The sequence below is a fragment of the Labeo rohita genome, chromosome 3 (genome assembly GCF_022985175.1).
Source record: "Labeo rohita strain BAU-BD-2019 chromosome 3, IGBB_LRoh.1.0, whole genome shotgun sequence".
Classification (NCBI taxonomy): domain Eukaryota; kingdom Metazoa; phylum Chordata; class Actinopteri; order Cypriniformes; family Cyprinidae; genus Labeo; species Labeo rohita.
The window spans coordinates 47098259-47121126 of NC_066871.1; the positions used below are offsets into that span (position 1 = coordinate 47098259).

At 35.2% G+C, this 22868-nt stretch overlaps 2 protein-coding genes and 1 pseudogene across 2 annotated transcripts in view; 2 read left to right on the forward strand and 1 right to left on the reverse strand.

The window, feature by feature from the left end:
* The window catches only part of LOC127161542 (gastrula zinc finger protein XlCGF49.1-like), a 136300-nt gene that overhangs the window by 39373 nt on the left and 74059 nt on the right, over positions 1-22868 (reverse strand). The window lies entirely within an intron of this gene.
* The window catches only part of LOC127161323 (gastrula zinc finger protein XlCGF8.2DB-like), a 77808-nt gene that overhangs the window by 13911 nt on the left and 41029 nt on the right, over positions 1-22868 (forward strand). The window lies entirely within an intron of this gene.
* Positions 1024-14323, forward strand: LOC127162774 (zinc finger protein 271-like; annotated as a pseudogene).

Below are 22868 nucleotides of genomic sequence, written 5' to 3' on the forward strand. Positions count from 1 at the left end.
GATCAGCCTGGTCCGGTCACTTGGGGCTTGGAAGGAATTCTTTCAGGTTCAGATAATAGGTTATAATAAACAAATCACTCTGAGTCATGTTTTAAGAGAGGTTTAAGCAAATCACCATTTGTAATGGTTTAGGTTTAATATAACAATAAGCAATAAATTCAAAATAACAGCGAGAAAGTCTTCACCCGAGGTGTGGCAAGGAAGAAGATCAAGCACTGGCATTTTATAGTCTGCCATAAGCATCACAAAGTCTCCTCCTTGCATGTCCATATAAATCACACATTTGGTACATACACATCACATCACTCTTTTTCATGTGTGGGGGCCCCCCGGCTTATTGCCATGACAACTCCTAAATATATGATAAGTGCAGTTTTACACTCACTCAGATGTTGCAACGGTCAAAAGTTCAACCTGAGTATCACAAGTTCAAACTGTACATACACATTATCTAAAACTACTACAATCAGACAGGCCCATTTTTATTTTAGCCAACATATTTATTATAGCCAACTAGCCAACACCTCTAGTATCTTAAGCAAAACATATTTTTCCTGTGCAGCAAATTGCATACTTCTGCAAATTAAATGTAACACACCTCGCATAGCCAAGAAAAGTAAAATACAAGCAATCATCTTTTTAGAAGGTCCATCTGCAACCATGTTGCAGATGCATCTCCTTTACAACATTTTGTTTGAGCTGTTCTCACCTCTCACACACACACATTTCACATTTTAATAACCCTTAGAGGTGAGAGCAGTGGTTTGGAGTCTCAATGTTTCCAGATCCTCCATAACAGAATTCAATTCAGAATAATTTTATTTTTATTTATTAATTTTTTTTTTTTACTAACCAGCAAATGAGGCTTCTTTCAGCACACAAATTTTGAATGTTCTCCCAAAACAGTCATAGGAAAAATAATATCAATGCTTCATGAGGTCTCGTTTGCCATCACTTCACACTCCAGTCCAGTGGGTGGCGCTAAAACACACACGTTTGTTTGCAGCAAACCACCATTAAACCTCAGAGGAAGAAGATTAGTTTCACCCTGATCTCTGTTGTTTTTGTCCTGATGCTGGCTTAATTCAAACTGTTAGAAATGTTGTTTCTGTGAACAGAATAATACAGTTTTTGAATCAGGTCATTAAATAGCTGTAACAATCTCATTGTCACAGTTGTGACAAATTTTTCAAGCAAGCAGGAATATCTGGAGTATCAGCTGAACTGAGATCTGCTGATGTGAAGATGGTGTTTGTTAAAGAGGAGAGTGAGATGGACATGAGTGAACAAGAACCCTGGAGAATAAAACAGGAGGAACCAGAACCATGGAGAATAAAACAGGAGGAACAAGGAGGTTGGTGTTTATTTTTCATTCATTTTTAATGAGTCTGTGGTACATTAAGCTATAGCAAAGATTTAACAGGGCCCCTGCAGATCCTTAAAAAGCTTTACATTCTTTAATGTAAAATATAAAGGCTTAATTATCATTTAAATGTCTTAAATCCACCTTTCAAATGTCTTATGGAATGGATGATAGTGTAAAGATTTATATTTTATTTTTGCTCATTGCTTTTTTTTAAATGAGTAAAACTGCTGAACCCAGAGCCTGTGAGACACATCAGATTCAGCTTTTTACATTAGTGTAATCTCAAACATTTTGTGGGCGAAGGTTTGCCTGTTTTCCGCTTAGAAATAATTAATGAAAATAATTAAATCTATGACACTGTATGTTATATGGTGTTATGTTACCCTGGCACAGAAAGGTGAATATGACATGTTTTATCCCTTCTGTCTGCGTTTTTATTTTACTGTTATTGCTATTGTTTACTTCATGTCAGAAATGTGAAAAAGTCCATTGTTCATTGGTATATCTACAATAGCATGTGATTTTGTGTTGCATTAAGGGAAAATGCAATGAAAATACTATTAAAAAGTATTAATTGATGCTTGTATACCTGCTGATACCTTGTAGACAGCTTATCAGATTCAGCAACTGTAGTTATGAAGTTCCTTTAAGTTCCTTTTCTTTTCTAAACATCTCAATTGATTTTCATCACTTAATTGTTTTTGTTTTAGGCCTGATGAAAGTGAAAGAAGAACAAGATCTGAATGAAGTGGAGGAGAAGAATCCGGATCAAAAAGCTCATGATGTTATCACTGGAGAAAAATCAGTGAGTTGCTCTAAAATTGAACACGTTAAAAGTTCTAAGTTTAAGTCTAAGTTATTTTAAGAAACATTCTGAACGGCCGTTGCATGAGAGCGCGATTCAGATGTCCAAGATCGCTAATTGGTCTGAGTCCGGCATTTTTCTTCTGAACGAGGAAGTAGCGGTTGTGAAAACCCAACTCGCTAAAGGGACAGTTTCTACGGCTCTCTTTATCAAGCAGTGTTTTGTACTTCGGACCTAAAAGCATTAGCATCATTGTCCCGTACCGAAGTGTAAATAATACCTATGAAGAGCCTGCGAACTCTGTTTTTGTTCTTTAATGGCAGTTTGCTGCACTGTGGCAGGGAACTGACATTCGTGACAGCATCTCACTTTAATGCACTGTTTCATGATGTAAATATAGAACATTATATATAGTTAAAGGTACTTACCTTTGCAGTTTGCATGTCGGTTAGTCGCTGGCAGAATTCGCGGGCTTTTTTCCCGCATTATTTTGTTCAGTTCAGAATCGAGATCTCTATTTGAGACAACAAAAAAAAAAATCGCGATTCTCAGTGTATCCAGAATCGTGCAGCTCTACTGCATGGAGTTACTGTCCTTGTGGGATGTGTCAACCACATGATGATTTAGGAGATTATGTAATATTACAAGTAGCACGTATGATGGTTAATTTTATATATTTTATAACACCACAAAGTTATTTTCTTTCAGTGCAGAGAGAAGATGAGAGATCCAGAACCCTGCAGAATAAAACACACTAAAGATACTGAAGAGAAAACAGGTTGGTGTTTATTCTTTATTCTTCATTAGCGAAGCCGATGAGGGAGGTTTAAAGCTTTTTAGATTTAGGTTTGTTGTAATAAAAACAATTTTTTAGAGCTGTTGAATTGTCTAGATGGAGTAGCAAATAATAAAAGACACTTTCTACAAACTGTTCACATTTTTTCAACAAAATATATGTTGGATAATTGTGTAGTTGCACATATATAGTAGTTCTCCCTATAGAAATGTTTGATTTGTGCCTGTAATGTTTTAAGAATAAACATTTTTAAGATCAATGTACTTCATTCCTGGTAAGTGTACAGTTTAAAATGCCTCAAAATGTTGTCTTGTAATTGTCAATACTGTTACATCAGAGTTCACCTTTTTGCCCACATTTCTTACTAAAAATAAACTATTTTTACTTTTATTTCAGAGCTGATTGAAGATAATTATGAGAATGAAGAACTGAGTGAAGCTGAGGAGAAAAATCATGAAAACTGGAGAAAAACCTTTGCGTTGCTCTCAAAACAAACAGAAATATTTAAAGAAAAGAAGAGCAAAGAAATCTTTCACCTGCACACAGTGTGGAAAGAGTTTGACAAGCAAATATAATTTTGATGTTCACATGAGAATTCATACTGGAGAGAAACCTTACACATGTGATCAGTGCGGGAAGAGTTTTGTACACTCAGCAAAACTTAAGGATCATATGAACTTCCACACTGGAGAGAAACTGTACGCATGTAATCAATGCAGCAAAACGTTTTTGTGGGTTTCATTCCTGAAGAAACACCTGAGAGTTCATACAAAGGAGAAGCCACATTCATGTGATTTGTGTGGAAAGAGTTTTTCACGTCCGGAAATTTTAAAAATACATCAGAAAATACATACTGGTGTGAAAGAGCACATGTGCTTTGAGTGTGAAAAGACTTTTATTTCAGCTGAACATTTGAAAATACACCAGAGGATTCACACTGGAGAAAAGCCTTACAAGTGTTCACATTGCGACAAGAGATTCAGTGATTCATCAAGTCGGAAAAGACACGAGAGGTTGCACACTGGCGAAAAACCGTACAAGTGTTCACACTGTGACAAGAGATTCAGTGTGTCAGCAAATCTGAAAACACATGAGAGGGTCCACACTGGAGAGAAACCGTATTACTGCACTGCATGTGGGAAGCGTTTTAATCATTCATCTTCTCTACACAGTCATATAAAAAATAATCACAGTAAATAGATCATCTTCAGATCCAGCACTTTCAGGTCTTATCCTGTATCCTCACCAAATGAGACACAATAATGCATCAAATAATAAAATATCATCTGGATAACTCTGTCCTAACTAAACATTACAAGTGATATGACGAAGAAACATTAACAAAAGTTTTCACAGTGAATAAAGTTCATCTTCTTCTTCAAGTCCAGCAGATTCAACTGTGATATTCAGATTAACTGAAAGATGGAGTTCCTTCCCAAAGAACAATGTCAAAATATTGTTTTATTGTGTTTTCTCAGGAGTTTCATGTTATGTTCAATTGTCTTATAATGCGTATTTGTCACTTGTAGTTTGCTTACTCTTTCATTAAGGAAAGTAAAAGCTTTTTACAAATTGTACTTGTTCAGGAAGCTAAAGAAGAGACTGTAACACTTTTAAGAGAGCCTGGGAATAATTTTAATTTGTTCTTCATTAAAATTATTCTTACACTTAAGATGTATATAGGAAACGTAGATGCAAGCTTTACTGTCATGTAGCTTTGTAACTGATTCTCCTGTGCTTCTCTTGCAAGTAGGAATGGGCAGGGCCACATTAACCATTGGGCTAGGAGGGGCTGAAGCAAGGAGGGGGCCTGTGATTCGCTGTGGAGTAGATTGACTGGCCTCCGGTAGTGCCATTTGCCCCTCATGCCCCTCATGCCCCTTACTTTTTAGCACTATTATTTAGTGGAGCATTTCCGTAAATTCCATGCATTACCATTAGAGATTAAAACATCATGTTTGAATTTGGTTTACCAAATTAAATGCACTTACTCTGTATTTTATTTTTGAACAACCTCTGCACATATCTATCAAGTGATTGCTGCACCTAATGTTCTCATTCACCTATCGCAATCACCTGGTGTAATCTGGAAACGGCCATGCAAAGAAAGTCTTCTATAAGTAAAAATCATGGGATGTGTATTGCTTTTTGTGTTTGAATAAACTTAAGATCTAAGTGTACTAACTACTGTGCTATTTTGGGATGTCAGGGATATGAACTAAAATATTATTTTAACATACTTTTTCTGTATTTTAAAAATGTTTTATTTACCACTTGAGTACACTTGAGTATACTGGTGTAAGAATAATTGGTTCAAGTGTACTACAGTGATATGTTGATGGTTTGACTAAACAAGCACTGAACAAGATAGATATGAAGTAACATTATTATTTTTCGGCAGATCAGCCCTCCCACACATCAAACACATCATCAGTGAAGCTCCTCCCACAACAATTGCATCACTGATGAAGCTCCTCCCATTGCAGTTCAGCAATAAATGCTGAAATATTCAAATCATCAAGAAGAGCTCTTGGAAAGAGAGTGCTTTGGGAGGTCACAGTTTAAATATGTGATGATGACAGTGACATCAGATGCTGCTTTGGGATATGAAGAGCTTCTCCAGCACCAGAATCATCGCTGATATTGCCTTGAGCAAAGAAATATTTGATATTTATACTTAGTTTAATACTTGTATACAGTAATTGTAGAATACTTGAAATATTAAAGATACTATGTAAAAGTAGATTTTAAAAACTCTTTAAATTTTTGGTTCATTATTTATCCAGTTGTCTAATAAACTGCATCATAGAAAACTGATAAGCTTGAGGTTTGAGTCACCTTTAAAATGAAGAAGAAAAATTTTTTGACCATGAAACCCATTTATTTTAATAAAAAGGCCAGCCATTGGGAAATCTTGTGTGATTTTCACTGGAAATAGCAAACATTCTCTTGTTTATTGTGAAATCTGTGATTTCACTGAAATATATGACTTTTTTTCTCTCGTTTTTCTGTTCTAATCCTCACTCATGAAGACTGTTGGTGTTGAATACCACGAGAGTCTATAATTATATATATTTTTTTTTTTTTTATTTTCATTTATTTGGGCAGATCGGATTTTTTAAAGGAAAACAAATCAGTGTACCTTGTTCACCAATTTCCTCCATACTGTTTTTCTATTGACGCTTCACACTCCAGTCCAGCGGGTGGCGCTAAGACACAGACGTTTGTTTGCCAAACACCATTAAACCTCAGAGGAAGAAGGAATTTTCACTGAGGTCTGTGTTTTTTCGTGATGCTGTTTTAATGCAAATGGTTAGAAATGTTGTTTCTGTAAATAGAAAAAATATGGAATATAGCATTTTCAGGTCAAATACCTGTAATGTTCTCATTCAGTTTTAAAGCAAGCAGGAATATCTGGAGTAGTATCAGCTGAACTGTGATCTGCTGCTGTGAAGATGGTGTTTGTTAAAGAGGAGAGTGAAGAGGACATGGATGAACCAGAACCCTGGAGAATAAAACAGGAGGAACTAGAATCTTTGAGAATAAAACAAGAGGAACCAGAAACCTGGACAATAAAACAGGAGGAACAAGGAGGTTGGTGTATACTGAAATAACATTTTTGCAGTCATAAAAATATTATATATCTTAGCCCAACTATTGTTAATTATTATTAAAATGTTTGATCACATGCTAGGGTTGCTATTTTGCTCTAAAACCCCTTATCCTTTTATTTACCAAATGTTTCCATTGATTTTCATCTTTTTAATAATTATAATTTTAGGCCTGATGAAAGTAAAAGAAGAAATACAAGATCTGAATGATGTGGAGGAAAAAATCAGGATCTGAAAGATCATGATGTCAATGGAGAAAAATCAGTGAGTTGCAGCAATCAAAAAACAGACGTTGAAAGGCCTTTCAGCTGCTCTCAATGTGGAAACACTTTTAAACAGAAAGGAAGCCTGATGAAACACATGAAAATTCATAGTGGGGAAAAGCCTTTCAGCTGCTCTCAGTGTGGAAAGAGTTTCAGACGTAACGAAAAGCTTAAGAATCACATGTTAATTCATGCTGGAATAAAGCCTTTTACCTGCTCTCAGTGTGGAAAGAGTTTTACACAGAAAGGACAACTTAAGGATCATTTGCTAACTCACACTTCAGAAAAGCCTTTTAGCTGCTCTGAATGTGGAAACAATTTCACACGTAAACCAGACCTTAAGAAACACATGTTAATTCATGCTGGGATAAAGCCTTTCAGCTGCTCTCAGTGTGGAAAACGTTTACACAGCAAGGACACCTTACTGATCATTTGCTACGTCACTCTTCAGAAAAACTTTTCATCTGCTCCCAGTGTGGAAAGTCTTTCACACGTAAAGGATACCTTGAGACTCACATGTTAATTCATACTGGGATAAAGCCTTTTACCTGCTCTCAGTGTGGAAAGAGTTTCATATGTAAAGGAACCCTGAGGAAACACATGTTAATTCATTCTGAGATAAAGCCTTTCAGCTGCTCTGAGTGTGGAAAGTGTTTTACACAGAAAGTACATCTTAAGAATCATTTGGTAAGTCACTCTTCAGAAAAGCCTTTCAGCTGCTCTGAGTGTGGAAAGAGTTTTGTATCTAAAGGAAACCTGAAGAAGCACGTAAAGTCATGCTGGGCAAAAGCAGGATTGCCAACTTTTCCATATAATACAGAATTATCCCGTATTTAAGTCATCTTTCTCAACTAGGCAATGCAATTTTGTGAAATATTTTTACAATTTAAAATAACAGTTTTCTACTGTACTCAAGATATAATTTATTCCTGTGAAGCAAAGCTGGATTTTCAGCATCATTAGTCCAGTCTTCAATGTCACATGATCCTTCAGAAATCATTCTCCCATGAATTTATAATCAGTATTGGAAACAGTTTAATATTTTAATAGTTTAATACCTAATTTTATTTATTTATTTATTTATTTTTTGGAACTATGGTATTTCTTCAGGATGCTTTGATAATAAAAAGTAAAGAAGAAGAGTGTTTATTGAAAATAGAAAATTTGTCTTCCAGTATAGACTATACTATTCAAAAGTTTGGGGTCAGTTTTTTTTTTTTTTTAAGAAACTAATATGTTTATTTAGCTAAGATTGACTTGTCATCAGATATCAAAAAAAAAAAAAAAAAAAAAATAAGCAGCACATTACTTTCAACACTGATAATAAATCAGCATATTAGAATGATTTCTGAAGGATCGTGTGACACTGAAGACTGGAGTAACAGCAGATGAAAATTTAGCACTGCTTTACATAAACAAATTATATTTAAAGCATAATAAGAAACCAATATGATACTGCTGATCCATCTGGTATATTTACACTATTCTTACCAGTTTCAAAAATATACAAATAGTAATTTTTCCCTCAAACTCTGATGGATGTCATTTTGTTGAAATTTTCTGTTCACTGTTTCTTTATGAAAGAAATGTGCAAAAAAAACATGCTAATGTACATTTACTGTTTACATGTAACACACTACTACACAAATAAATATACTTTATAAATGTGCGTATTCTTTATCTGTGTGCTATAATAAAACTTTTTCCAGTAAACTTTTACTTGCCACTGAATCAACTAGCGAACACATCCATGTGGGGTCCAAATGGGTTGCACCTACACTGTAAAAAATAAAAAACACAATTTGTTGAGTCAGCTTAAATTAATTTGTTACCCTGCTGCCTTAAATTTTTAAGTTCAGTCAACTAAAATAAGTTTAGTCAACTTGAAATGTTAAGCTGTACTAAGTAACAACTTAGATATTTGTGTTTGCTAAACTTTACAGATGGATAAGTAACCCAGCTGCCTTAAAATTTTAAGTTGATTCAACTCAAATATCTAAGTTGTCAGTTAGTATAATTTAACATTTCAAGTTGAATAAACTTTCTTTGAGTTGACTGAACTTAAAATTTTAAGGTAGACAGGTTACAAATTATTTTAAGTTGACTCAACAAATTGTTTTTTTACAGTGTAGGGCCCATTAAATTTTGTTTAAAAAAACGTGTTGTAATCTGTTGAGAACCTTATAGACTTAATCTCTTCTATTTAATTGTGCAAAAAACACAGCAGGGTTATGTTTAGTAATGGCGAAGTTCACACTACAAACGACACACAGCAACAAAGCATTACATTAGGACCATGTGTTATTGTTTTATCTTGCCTAAATGTAAAAAAAAGTACAATAATAGCTACATCTTGAACATATCTTTTTAGAAAAATCTTGTTTTTGTACTCATACTAACCATGTTTTGTCGTAAAAAAAATGAACCATGGTTTTAGTAGGCCTTTGATAAAAGTATAGTAACCATATTTTTTTTTTTTTTGTTTTGTTTTGTTTTTTTTTGCTGAATGATTACCATTTGTAAAACCAGAGTTTAACAACAAATACCATGGTAAAATATTTGCTATATAGTGTAGCAAAACCATTATTAGTTTGTGGTTACCATGGTTTAACTATAGTAACCTAACATTTGCTAGCACTTTAAAGCTTAACTGAGCAAACAAAGACAAAACTACAATAGTCTATTTACGGATGAAACTGACCTGCACTTGAAGTCCTGAACAGGGCCGGGTTTCCCGATAACGATTGATCTTAGCGCTTAAGAGCGTTTTCTACGAGTCATTTCACAAACGTTCATTATTGTTTCACATGTTTTCTTAAATATGCACTTAACACAATCGCACATAGTCTTGCTTTAAGTGCTACTTAGGAATCGCTGTCCGTTTTTCAAGTGCTAAAATGTCATTTGGCTCATAGTTGTGATACACATTCGTTTATTAAAATGTTAACCAAATGCTGCGTTCCAGACAGCTCGGATATAATATAATATAATATAATATAATATAATATAATATAATATAATAGAATAGAATATAATAGTTAAAAATAATATAGCCTATATATTAATTTGGATAATATCTGTAGAGAGGTTACTTCTGGTTCCAATACATGGGTCAGTAAGTCACTGACAGATCTTTTTTTTTTTTTTTTCATAATCCTATATTACTTTTTTTTTCTTTGTGGATCCTCCAACAGGACAATGATCCACAAACAAACATCAAAATCAAAACAAAAATGGGTCACTGAGAACAAAACCAATCTTCTGCCATGGCCAACCCAGTTCCCTGACCTGAACCCTGTAAAAATGAATGGCGTGAACTGAAGAGGACAACTGTTATCCTGGCAAAAGGAGGTTGCAATAAGCATTGAATAAAAGGATATGATTAATTAATTGTCATTATAAAAAAAAGATAATTTTTTATAATGAAATTTATCTCCCATTTATCTCCAAATTTTTAAAATTAAATATCAAAAGGATTAATGATACAAATTTATTTTCTTTAGGATTAATCCAGAGCACTCGTAGATCTACGATGATTTTTAAGTGCTACTTATGCTTTTGGGAAACAGACCGTAATATTAAGATCAGTCGTATATGGTTTTTAAGAACTTCTTAGACTTACAATGCTTTTGGGAAACGCACCCCAGAACAGTTTTACCTCTCAGCTCCACCTTACACCCATACTTTTGGCGGACGCGCGAAGCGTGCGCGAGGCGAATCACGTTGCCAGTCAACACAAACCGATTCATGATTTATTATGAGTTTTATTTTTGAACGGCGAATTCGGAAATAATTAATTTAGAACATTAGGCAGGCAACAACAACAAAATCAAATCCGAAGCCAAATTCGGTCCTCGCGATGGCCAGTCCTCCCCTGAAAATATCATTGTAAACACAGTCGGTTATGTCTTAAGTCCCAAATATTTAGACAGACACATGACCAAAATATGCTTTTTTTTTTCTTCATGTTAAACCTTCTGCAATATTTTGGATTAAGTTTATTTTATTATTTTATTTTGTTTTGTTTTATTTTATTTTAATTTAGGTTACATCTGATCATTGTCACTTGTTTTCATTGATCTTTATTTCTATTTACATGCTGCAGCGATGTGTGATTTTCACTGAAATATTTGACTAATAATTTGCTTGTTTTTCTCCTCTAATCCTCACTCACGATGACTGTTGGTGCTGACCAAATAACATGCAAGTCTATAATTTTAATTCCTTTTCATTTACTTGTGCAGATCGGCTTCTTTAAAGGAAAAATCAGTGCACCTTGTACAAGTCCCGTATTATTTCTCTTCTCTCGCCGCTTCACACTCCAGTCCAGCGGGTGGCGCTAACATACATACGTTTGTTTGCCAAACACCATTAAACTTAAGAGAAAGAAGATTAGTTTCACTAAGCTCTCTGTTGTTTTTTCATTATGCTGACTTAACACAGATTGCTAAAAATTTACTTTCTGTAAATAAAAAATAAATAAATAAATAAAAAAAATACAGTTTTTGAATCAGGTCGATAAATGCCTGCAAAATCAGCTGAACTAAGATCTGCTGCTGTGAAGATGGTGTTTGTTAAAGAGGAGAGTGAGGAGGACACGAGTGAACCAGAACCCTGGAGAATAAAAGATGAAGAACCAGAACCCTGGAGAATAAAACAAGAGGAACAGAACCCTGGAGAATAAAATATGAGGAACCAGAACCCTTAAAATGACTGTTTGTGGTACATTGCAAAAAAAAAAAAAAAAAAACAATAGCACAAATAACCATTAAATCTATTTGGATTTTACATGTTTTTATATTAAAAGATACAAATCTAAATTGTACATATTAAGCAATTTCTTCACCTTCAGAATGTGATGTTACTCTATTAAATGTTACTTAACTGTTTGCAAAAAATTGTTTTACACTTTTGAGAGTCAAACATTTAAAAATATTTTAAATATTCTACTTCAATTTGAGGAAGAATTTACAATAGTTAATAGTGAAAACTGCTTTAAATGGCATGGCTTAATAAAAACATAACATTCTCAAATACAACATTCATCCAAGAAATCTAACATCCAGGTATCATTGAAAAAATCACTCAAATTTTAGATCAACATGCATTAACTTAAAGTGCCTCTATTATAGATTATGGAAGGTTTTGGTTTTAGGAGTTCCCAACAAGAAGTTGACATGCATGCAAGATCCAAAAACATTTTCAATGTCTTATAATATGCATTTATTTTGGTCTATGCATAAACCCAGCGCAGAAACGAATTGATAAAGCACTGCAGTTTGTACACAAACAAATTGCTCTATTCTTTATCAGAACTCCAAGTAAGATTTGTTAATCTACATTGGGAAACTAACATGCTAGTTTCACAGACACATTCAATAGTGCATTGTTGTTAATCTAATGTATAAGTCTTGATCTGTTAGCCAATTTAAGATCATTTGAGATGCGTCATAATTGTGAATTTGTCAGCAAAATTCAGACCATTAATGATTATTTCTGTTTATCTTCAGGATGTTTAATATCTGTAGCATGTTAATAGAAAGATTCTTTTGTAATATTATTCTTTATATCTAACATCCACCACATCCACCCACCCAAACACCCCAATACATTTTGAATGCATAAATTTATTCTCACCAACTTGACCTGTATAAACACAACTCATTAAAGCTTTCTTGGATGTGACTCTCTAAGCCCTTTACTCACTTTCTAGAGTCTACAGTTTTCAAAGGTCATCAGAACAATCCAGAGGTTCCACATCTACAACACAGGTTTTCTCTTCCACCATTAACACTCACTAATTGGTGCAAAATGTGTTTTGGGATACCTGGCTGCCTCAAGTTCACACAAGTCATCTCTTGATGCATCCTTTATAAAAATGGGGCGGAGCAAGAACACATCCGCTGCAGTTTTAGATTTAGTTTGTTGTAATAAAAAGCATCTTTAGAGCTGTTGAATAATAGATGGAGCAGCAAATGGGGACTCATTTTTTTCAACAAAATGTATGTTCGATAAATTTGTAGTTGATCAAACACATTTATTCGTTCTTCTTTATAGAAACATGGTATTTGTGTGTATAATATAAGTTGACAAATAAACTTTTTGCTTTTATTTTAGAGTTTATTGAAGAAAGTGTAAAGAACAAAGAATTAAGTGAAGTTGAGGAGAAAAATCATGTCAAATCTGGAGAAATACCTTTGAGTTGCTCTCAAGCCAAGCCAAAAATAAGAGCCAAGAAATCTTTCACCTGCACTCAGTGTGGAAAGTGTTTGACAAGCAAATATAGTCTTGATGTTCACATGAGAGTTCATACTGGAGAGAAACCATTCACTTGTAATCAGTGCGGGAAGAGCTTCACACGATCCTCAGGCCTAAAGGATCACATGAACATCCACACTGGAGAGAAACCTTATCAATGTTCACACTGTGACAAGAGATTCAGTCGGTCAGGAGACCTGAAGAAACACAAGGTGGACCACACTGGAGAGAAACCGCACACGTGTGATCAGTGCGGCAAGAGTTTCACACGAAAAGAAAGCCTTATGACACACATGAGAATTCATACAGGAGAGAAGCCATTCACATGTAATCAGTGTGGAAAAAGTTTTGCACATTTGGCAAACCTTAAGGTACACATGAAGATCCACCCTGGAGAAAAACCATATGAGTGTTCACACTGTAACAAGAAATTCAGTCAGTCTGGAGACCTGAAAAGACATGAGAGGATCCACACTGGAGAGAAACCGTACACATGTGATCAGTGCGGGAAGAGCTTCACACGAAAAGGAAACCTTATGACACATATGAAAGTTCATACAGGAGAGAAACTGTACACTTGTAATCTGTGTGGAAAGAGTTTGAAATCCAAATATAGTCTTGAGCTTCACTTGAGAGTTCATACTGGAGAGAAAGCATACACTTGTGATCAGTGCGGGAAGAGTTTCACACAATTAGCAAATCTTAAAGGACACATGAACATCCACACTGGAGAGAAACTGTACTCATGTGATCAATGTGATAAAACATTTTTGTGGGCTTCAGTCCTGAAGAAGCATCTGAAAATTCATACAAAGGAGAAGCCATATTCATGTTATTTGTGTGGAAAGAGTTTTTCATGTTTTTCAATTTTGAAAGAACATCAGAAAATACATACTGCTGTGAGAGAGTACATGTGCTTTGAGTGTGAAAAGACTTTTACTTCAGCAAAGTGTTTAAAACTGCATGAGAGGATCCACACTGAGAAAAACAGTGCAAGTGTTTACACTGCAGCAAGAGATTCACTGATTCAGCAAATTGGAAAAGACATGAGAGGATCCATACTGGAGAGAAACTGTATCACTGCAATGCATGTGGGAAGCATTTCAATCGTTCATCTGCTCTACACAGTCATACAAAAACAATCACTGTAAGTAGATCATCTTCAGCACTGAGGCCAATCAACAATTGGCTTAAGACCTGAACAAGTTCCACTACAGGTTTGAAAAGCCTGGTCTGACACTCCACACCCAGTCTGACTGTCTCAGAACACAGCCATCAACTCCCTTTCCCCTCTGCTGTTTCTCTGCCTGCACTTAAGATCTTTCAGCAAATATAAGATAAGGAAAGTCAAAGGCCCAGATGGTGTCCCTCCAGCCTGCCTCAAAGCCTGTGCTGCACAGCTATCATCCATCTTCACATTGGTCTTAAACAGAGCTGTGCTATGTGTCCCCTCCAGCTTCAAACGCCCAACCATCATCCCTGTCCCAAGAAATTAAAAATCACAGGACTAAATGATTACAGACCTGTTGCTTTAACATCTGTGGTCATGAAGACTTGACTTAATTTGAATGTCATTTCCTGCTGGACCAACTATAGTTTGCTTATAGTTAGCAAACAGGACTGTGGACAATGCAGTCAATATAGGACTGCACTACATCCTCCAACATCTGGACAAACCTGGAACTTATGCAAGGATCTTGTTCCTTTCAACACTATCATCCCAGATACCCTTCAGAATAAACTGACACAGCTCTTTGTACCCACCTTCATCTTTCAGTGCATCACCAGCTTCCTGAAAGACAGGCAGCAGCTAGTGAGGCTGGGAAAATTCACATCCAACACCCGCACCATCAGCACCGGAGTTCCTCAGGGCTGTGTTCTCTCCCCACTACTTTTCTCCCGCTAAACAACTGACTGCACCTCTAAAGACCCCTCTGTCAAACTTCTGAAGTTTGCAGATGACACTACAGTCATTGGTCTCATCCAGGACAGTGATGAGTTTGCTTACAGACAGGAGGTTTGAGCAGCTGGCTGTCTGGTGCAGTCACAACATCCTGAAGCTGAAAAAGATCAAAACTGTAGAGATGACAGTGGACTTCAGGAGAAACACCCCTGCACTCCTCCATCTCACCATCATGAACAGCACTGTGGCTGCAGTGGAGTCTTTCAAGTTCCTAGGTACCACCATCTCCCAGACTTGAAGTGGGACATTCACATTGACTCTTTTGTAAGAAAGGTGCAGCAGAGGATGTCCTTCTTTCATCAACTGAAAAAAGTTCAACCTGCCACAGGCACAGATGACAGTTGTACTCAGCTGTTATTAAGTCGGTTTTGTGATCTTCTGTAACTGTCTGGTATGGGTCAGCTAGCAAATCAGATATTGGAAGACATCACAGACCACTCTCACCCCGGACACAACCTGTTTGCACAAAAGTAGCTACAAATCTCTGAGCACTAGAACATCTAGGCCAGGGGTGCTCCACCCTGTTCCTGGAGATCAACCTTCTTGCAGAGTTTAGCTCCAACCTTGATTAAACACACCTGAACCAACTAATTAGGGTCTGAAGGAGCACTTGATAATTACAGACCGGTGTTTTTGATCAGTGTTGGAACTAAACTCTGCAGGAAGGTCGATCTCCAGGAACATGGTTGGGCACCCGTTTTCTAGGCATAAAACAGTTTTTCTCCCCCATGCCATCTCCAGCTTAAGCAACTAACACAGACATCATTACCTGTGTTCTGCAAATCATTTCTGGTATTCATTCTCCATCTCTAATCATTGCCTCTTTTTCAAGTATTATGTAAATATATATGCATATCTCTTTATATTGCAGCTGTATATGGAGTAAATAATGCACACAACTGTACATAAATCTTCTGTTCCACAGTCATACACATTATTATTTATTGTCAAGTCTTACTATTTAAATGTTTTCTGTTCTTATGTCAAATATGTATGCATATATGTATATATGTACCAAGAGCACCTTAAAACACAACAAATTCCTTGTGTGTCTGCACACACTTGGTGAATAAAGCTAATTCTGATTTGGATCCAACATTTTATATGTCTGATGCTGCGTCCTCACGAAATGCGGCATTATAATGCATCAAGCAATAAAACATATTCATCTTCAAAACCAGCAGAATTAAATGTGAGACTCTGATCAACTCAAAGATGCAGTTCAATTTTGTCAAATGTCAAAACATTGTATTATTCTGCTTTCTTATGAGTTTCATATTATGTTCTGTTGTCTTATAATACATATGTAACACTTGTAGTTTGTTTACTCTTTCATGAAGGAAAACCGTTCTTGTTGAGGAAGCTGAAGAAGAGACTGTAACACTTTTATTTTTAACATTTTTGTTTACTGTTGTTTTAAAAAAAAAGACTAAGTCTTCTTCCACATATAGATGTATTAAGAAAACACAGATGCAAGATATGTCACGTAGCTAACAATACACTACTTTCAGTAATTATTGATCACTTTTGCTTTCAGTAATTGACCGTTCACAAAGACCCACCCACCCTTAGTTACTTGGGGTTTGTGTCTGTAATATTTAAAAAATAATTAGAAAAAAAATTAAATCACATTCAGAAAAATAAACAGTAGTTTGATCTCACTTCATTAAAAATAAAATTGATTCTAATATAGAGTTTAAATAGTCCATATTACATCAGTGATTCAACTTTAATTTTATGAAGCTACGAGAATACTTTTTTGTGTGAAAAGAAAAATCACTGAAATCATTGGCTCTCTATTGATATTAATAGGATTGTGTTGATTTGTCACTGCATCCCTTGTAGTGTTAATGAGGCATTACCTTGCTACTACTAAATATAACTTTGCTGTGTTTATAATTAAAATCACCTGCAAATAAACTATTCTCAGCAAGTGACATTCTTTTATGGGACAAATTTGACCAGCACCTAGGTGCACCTTATTTGGGACCCACATGGATGTGTTCACCACTTAATTGCAATGGTAGATAAGCGTTAACTGGGAAAATTCAATAGTATAATACACAGAAAAAGAACATGCACATTTGAATTCATACAGCACATTTATTTGTGTAGCAGTGTGTTACATGTAAACAAAACAAGAAACTAATTGTTCAGAGAGCTTAAACATATTTCATAGTTTTATAACATTTGTGATCTTCCAACCCCAATTCAGAATGTTGATACAATACAATTTTCAAGCAACAGCTGAGTACTCATCTTTTTTGTCAACAACAACGAAACAACCTTCCTTTAATCTTTGCCTGTCTAGCTTGTATTCATTTTAACAATCCCAGTATGAATTAATATGTGAGTCTCAAAGTATCTTTTACGTGTGAAAGATTTTCCACACTGAGAGCAGCTGAAAGGCTTTTCTGAAGAGTGAGTTACCAAATGATCTTTAAGGTGTCCTTTGTGTGTAAAACTCTTTCCACACTGAGAGCAGCTGAAAGGCTTTATTCCAGCATGAATTAACATGTGATTCTTAAGGTTTGTTTTACGTGTGAAACGGTTTCCACACTGGGAGCAGCTGAAAGGCTTTTCTGAAGTGTGAGTTAGCAAGTGATCCTTAAGTTGCCTTTTATTTGTATAGCTCTTTCCACACTGAGAGCAGGTAAAAGGCTTTATTCCAGCATGAATTAACATGTGAGTCTTAAGGCTTCCTTTACGCGTGAAAGAGCTTCCACACTGAGAGCAGACGAATGGCTTTTCTGAAGTGTGAGTTACCAAATGATCCTTAAGGTGTATTTTCTTGGTAAAACTCTTTCCACACTGAGAGCAGCTGAAAGCCTTTATTCCAGCATGAATTAACATGTGATTCTTAAGGTTTGAATTACGTGTGAAAGTGTTTCCGCACTGAAAACAGCTGAAAGGCTTTTCTGAAGTGTGATTTACCAAATGATCCTTAAGTTGCCTTTTCCTGGTAAAACTCTTTCCACACTGAGAGCAGGTAAAAGGCTTTATTCCAGCGTGAATTAACATGTGATTCTTCAGGTTTTCGTTACACGTGAAAGTGTTTCCACATTGAGAGCAGCTGAAAGGCTTTTCCCCTCTATGCATTCTCATGTGTTTCATAAGGCTTTTTTTATGTTTGTAAGTGTTTTCACACTGAGAGCAGCTGAAAGGCTTTTCCCCACTATGGTTTCTCATGTGTTTCATAAGGCTTCTTTTCTGTTTGAAAGTGTGTCCACACTGAGAGCAGCTTAAAGGCCTTTTGACTTCTGTTTTTTGATTGCTGCAACTCACTGATTTTCTCCATTGACATCATGATCTTTCAGACACTGATGTTTCTCCTCCACCTCATTCAGATCTTGTCTTTCTTCTTTCACTTTCATCAGGTCTAAAATGAATAAATGAGAATGAACATCTGAAAATAGGAAAAGATTTATGTACTAAGGCTGGAACCAATGATTATTTTGATAATTGATTCACCATTATTAGAATGATTAATCAACTAATCGATTATTCTGGTTTGAAGTAAACCAGCGGGACGTGACACTCATTCATTCAACAGTTGACAGTAGCGATTGGCAAATGAGCGCGATCTGGTGGTTAGTAAAGAATAAAACAGCCTGTGAAAGAAGCTTGGTACAGAAAACATTCACCACATCGACTCATGTTACATGCACAAAGTAGCCTAACAGTGTTTGTGTTTGTTTGTTGAACTTCTGTCTCTGATAAATTAATTTATCCATTAAACTGTGGCATTAAATGCCAGTACGAACTATGTGAGGTAATAGAAGAATAATGTACACATATATGAATTTCAAATGGCAAACATTTACATTTCCTGAAATCATTTGTATTTTTCATATTACTTGTATGACTTGGTTTTTAAAATGTAATTAAACAAGTCTGAATAAGTAAAATCTGGGGGTTCGAAACTTCGAACATTCCGACACGCAAAGTGAATCGCGGACAAAAAAAAGTGAGGCTTCATTTCTCACTGGTTTTGTGCCTCCAAACGAGCTTAACACAAGCTCCGATGCTTCGGCTCAATTTCACATCACTAGTTGACAGTCTTTAAAGATTTAGCTATACAAACTTGATAGCGATGTGGAAACACAACTTCAAACAGCAGCGTAACGACATCTTACATAATAGTTTGCAGCTTTACAAAGTAATCAATGATTCGAAAAACACTTTGCCTTCAACCTTTCATTAGAACTTTAAAACGTGGATTTAAGAATTTTGTTTATAATAGTTAAGGTCTTATTTTTTTACATTTAAGGATCTGTGGGCACCCTGTGTTTAACACTTTGAAAGCCTAACGTACTATAACAGTCCTTGAAGATTTCGTTAATTAAAAAAATAAAAAAGCAATAAAAATAAACACCAACCTCCTTGTTCCTCCTGTTTTATTCTCCAGGTTTCTGGTTCTTCTTGTTTTATTCTCCATGGGTCTGGTTCACTCATGTCCTCCTCACTCTCCTCTTTAACAAACACCATCTTCACAGCAGCAGATCTTAGTTTAGCTGATTCTCCTCCAGATATTCCTGCTTGCTTCAAAACTTAATCACGACCATGAGGATGAGAATATCACAGGTATTTACTGATCTGCTTCAAAAATTGTATTATTCAATTCACAAAAAGTACTTTTCTCATAGTTTGGATTAAGCCAGCATCACGACAAAACCAATCTCCTTCTTCTGAGGTTTAATGGTGTTTGGCAAACAATCGTTTGTGTTTTAGCGCCACTCGCTGAACTGGAGTGTGAAGCGTCAAAAGGAGGGAAATACACGGGGAAGATACGGAGAAAATTACTTAGTGCGTTTACAAGGTGCACTGAATATTCCTGTAAAGAAGCCGAACCGCACAAATAAATGAAAATTATTTAAAAATATAGACTATTTGATCAACATCAACAGTCTTCGTGAGTGAGGATTAGAAGAGAAAAATGAGAGAAATTAAATATTTCATTGAAAATCACTCAAGTTCCCCTAAAGGTAAACGACACCACTGAATGGTTCCCGTTCGTTTTTTTTTTTTTTTTTTTTTTTTTTTGTTTGTTTGTTTGTTTTTTTATCTGAATCTAATAATGCACATATTTAACTATTTAAATTCTGTAGTTGGTTTCATGGTCAAAACAGCTGGTTTCATGATCAAAAGAATTATATTTATCATTAAAAAAAAACACTATTTATCTACACAAGGTGTTTTTTCCCCCAAAGTACACATTTTTTTTTCTTCTTGATTTTAAAGGCATCTCAAACCTCAATCTTATCAGTTTTCTGTGATGTAATTTATTAAACAATGGAATAAATAATGGACCGCATTTAATTTAAAGGGCACCTATTTTGCAAAATCCCCTTTTACATAGTATCTATAGCAGAACTACTGTATACAAGTATTAGATGAAGTATAAATATATATAAAAAATCTACAGTTGACTATTTAAAATCCTAATAGATACAGGTATAAATTAATTCTTATAGCGCTAACTTCTACATAATGTAACATAATATAACACTTACCTAATGGCAGTATTTGACATGTTGAAAATAAAACAGGGCTTGAAACACTTACTTTTGTTTGCGTGTTCTTAAAAACCAACGATTCATAAATAGACTAAAGTGATTACTATTTAAATGCTTTTGGTTCTCATGTCAGATATGTATGTACGTACCAGGAGCACCTTAAAAACACAACAAATTCCTGGTGTGTCTGCACACACTTGGCAAATAAAGCTAATTTTTATATACTCTTTTACAACTATAACTTATATATCAACTTTATCAAGACCTACAAGCTGCGATTTTGACTGAACTGAAAGATTGCCATAAGCCTCCATAGTTTAAGGAGGACTGAAGATGAGAGATCCAGAACCTTACATAATCAAACACACTGAAGACACTGAAGAACAAACAGGTTGATGTTTATTATTCATTAATGAGGCTGTCAGATAAGTTTTAATTTAACAAGTTTGTTTTACACTTTAAGTAAATTACTTTAATTTCAATGTTAGAAATTGCTCAAATGCTAAAACTTTTGTTCTAATAGTGTGTATTTGTGACTGTTAAAAGTCATTTTCAAATTTAAATTTTCTCATGACTTATTTATACACATGATTTGGACAAGATTAGGATGGTGTATGGCTCAGTTTAGGGGTTTCTGGTTAAAGGCTGGTGTTGATGTGGTTTGCTTATGGCTGAGAATCTGTACCAATAATAAAACCTGTTCTGGCCTCACTTCAGGGCCAGTTATAAGTTATTAACTGGCTGAGACTTGGCCCAGTTATGTGTGGCCCCTGTCTTTAATTCTGATTAGAACCACACCAGTTGGTTAGTTTAGGCTACATTTTATTGTTGTCACATTTACAAAGCCTATTTACACCCTGCAGCGTTGTGTGATATTCAGTTAAATATTTGACTTAACAATTTGCTCGTTTTTCTCCTAATCCTCAATCACTAAGACTTTTGATGCTGTTCAAATGCCATTCGAGTCTACAATTTTAATTCTGTTTAATTTATTTGTACAGATCGTTTTTTTTTAAAGAAAGAAAGAAAGTCCTCGAAGAAGAATCGCTATGTTTATTTTGCATGTCACTATAACACCCCTGATTCATATAACCAGCTCGTATACACAAGAAGTGGTGATGCTGTAAATATTTTGTATGATCCCTACACAATATTCATTTACATTTAGCGGGAAAACTGTTTATAACGTTTCTGATTCGCCATTGTGTTTTTTAAATTTATCTTGAATTTGGAATGAGGTTAATACCAACTTTAATAAACACACTTCAAGTAGGCGAAATTTGTAATGCCACACACACCACAACGAACTGGAATCATGAGAAAAAGGTGAAGAAGAAGAAGACTTCAGGAGAATAGAAGAAACCGCGCAATAAAAGACGCACTAAATTCCCCCGATTATTTTCAGGAGGGGCTTCACACTCGCAGTCCAACGCTGGGTTTAAAATTGTAGACCTTTGTTTGAAACACCATTAAACCTCAGAGGAAGAAGTTTAGTTTCACCATGATCTGTTGTTTTGTCATGATGCTCTCTTAAAACAAACTGTTTGAAATGTTGTTTCTATAAATGGAAAAATGCCGTTTTTGAATCAGGTCAGTAAATACCTGTAATATTCTCATCCTCACAGTCGTGACTCAGTTTTCAAGCAAGGAAAATCAGCTGAACTGAGATCTGCTCCTGTAAAGATGATGTTTGTTAAAGAGGAGACTGAGATACTGCTGAACCAGAAAATGATGAATAAAACAAGAGGAACTAGAACCCTTGAGAATAAAACAAGAGGAACCAGAACCCTTGAGAATAAAACAGGAGGAACCAGAACCCTTGGGAATAAAACAGGAGGAACAAGGAGGTTGGTGTTTATTCTTCATTAATCTTTAATAACTGTTTGTGGTACATTAGGCATATGGTATATTATTAAAAAGCATTAACCCTTTGGGATCTGAGGGGGTTTTGGGGCCCTGGAGAAGTTTTGACATGTCACTAAAATAAGGCCATAAAACACATACAGAACATTTGTTCACAAGACTTTTGAGAACTGGATGTGGTAGACTAGAGTTTTTCCTACAAAATTATGTGAATGTCATTCTGCTCACTCATTCACAACAATATGATGATGTTATGATAAATTTATTTTGAAGAATGTGCATAACCAAACAGTTGAACAGACTTCCATAGTATTTTTTCTTACTGGGTCATTCCGTGTCAAATCAACCAGAGGTCCCAGGATCAAATTTTTGATTTTGCTAATATTTTTTTCTGAAGAAAGATTGACATGTACAGTGATGAAACCCA